The sequence below is a fragment of the Austrofundulus limnaeus genome, unplaced genomic scaffold (assembly GCF_001266775.1).
Source record: "Austrofundulus limnaeus strain Quisiro unplaced genomic scaffold, Austrofundulus_limnaeus-1.0 Scaffold378, whole genome shotgun sequence".
Lineage (NCBI taxonomy): Eukaryota > Metazoa > Chordata > Actinopteri > Cyprinodontiformes > Rivulidae > Austrofundulus > Austrofundulus limnaeus.
The window spans coordinates 153444-154921 of NW_013952780.1; the positions used below are offsets into that span (position 1 = coordinate 153444).

General features: G+C 38.3%; 1 protein-coding gene across 1 annotated transcript in view; it reads right to left on the reverse strand.

Moving 5' to 3' along the window:
- The window catches only part of LOC106528423 (carboxyl-terminal PDZ ligand of neuronal nitric oxide synthase protein), a 31846-nt gene that overhangs the window by 5114 nt on the left and 25254 nt on the right, over window positions 1-1478 (reverse strand). The window lies entirely within an intron of this gene.

A 1478-nucleotide genomic window follows, 5' to 3' on the forward strand; every position in this document is an offset into this window, starting at 1 on the left:
CTTTTTGACAAAATGCTTAAAAATAAATTATGGGCTGTATCTGCAACTGTATTTGATAAAGTTTTAAACATTTAAAATAACCAGAAGCTGCTTTTCATAATAGTGACTAGAATAACAATAACAACAGCTTTTTGACAAAATGCTTAAAAATAAATTATGGGCTGTATCTGCAACTGTATTTGATAAAGTTTTAAACATTTAATAGAACCAGAAGCTGCTCTTCATATTAGTGACAAACTTTGGCATTTTTTGATGAGTTACTTTCATTTTTGCTTCTATTTTTCATTTAAAATAAGTTTCCATTTTTGGCAGGTTTCTAAGGTTCTTCTTTTACATATTAACAAAGTTGTTATACATCTGAGTGGTGCACTACTGCTACTAGTGGTGAGAAAGTGTATTACACCTTATTCAAAATCAATGCGGTCCCACGGCCCTCTGCGGCCCAAAGTTAAAAACTGTTGTTCTTTTGAGGCCCTCAAGGTGGCTAAGAATCTCTGTAGTAGAGGGGAAGAGTATCTGTTAGGCTGATGTGTCTGAAGGTAGAAGATGTTTAATGTTGTCAGTGGTTCTGCTCCACAGGTTGGATGTGAGGAAGAGGAGAAACTCTGGAAGGACCTAGATGAAGTGATGTTCCCAGGAGGAGAGAGAGGTGATCAGAGCAGACCTGAGTGGACATGTTGGTGAAGGAAAATGAGGAGATTAGGAAGTGATGGACAGGTTTGGTGTCAAGGAAAGGAACCAGGAACCTGAGGGAGATTGGAGACTGTAAGGTTGTAGCAGAGGAGATGAAAGATGGAAGGAGAGCTTTGAGGATGTACTGAATGAAGAGAATGAAAGAGGTAGAAGAGTAGGGGTCATTGAAACTGTGGCACAGGAGGTGAAAAAGATGATGAAGATGAAGTCAGTTGGACCTGATGACACCAGAGTAGGATGTGAAAATGTCCAGGAGACCTGGCATTGAGAAAATCCCTGAGGAATGGATGGAGTTGTAGCAACTATGGGAGAATTAAAGTGCCTGTGACATGCATATTCTTCAAATAAAAAAAGTCAAAGAAAACATCTTTATATTTAAGAAAGTTGGAATAATACACACGATTTAACCCATTTTGTCCCATAACTGGCATATTTTCTTTTGAACTTGGCTCAGCCAAAGTGAAACAGGAAGTGACATCCAAGGGGAACTCTTTAACAAAGAAAACTCTCTGGTCTTTGTTTATTGAAACAATATTATTTGAACTCAGACTCTTCTTCATCTCTCTGATAGAGACTGAAAATAACATCAGATTCTTCTCTACAGTCTGGGTTGTTGGCTGTTGTAACATTGGGCCTCATGCAAGAACCGTTCGTACGCACAGATTTGTTCTTAAGTTGTGCGTACGAGTGATTTAGGAGAATTTGTAGCATTCACCAATGTTTTCGTATTCTAAGATTTTTTTCAGATACGAACAAAATTCACGAGTGGTCCAGACCTGTCGTAT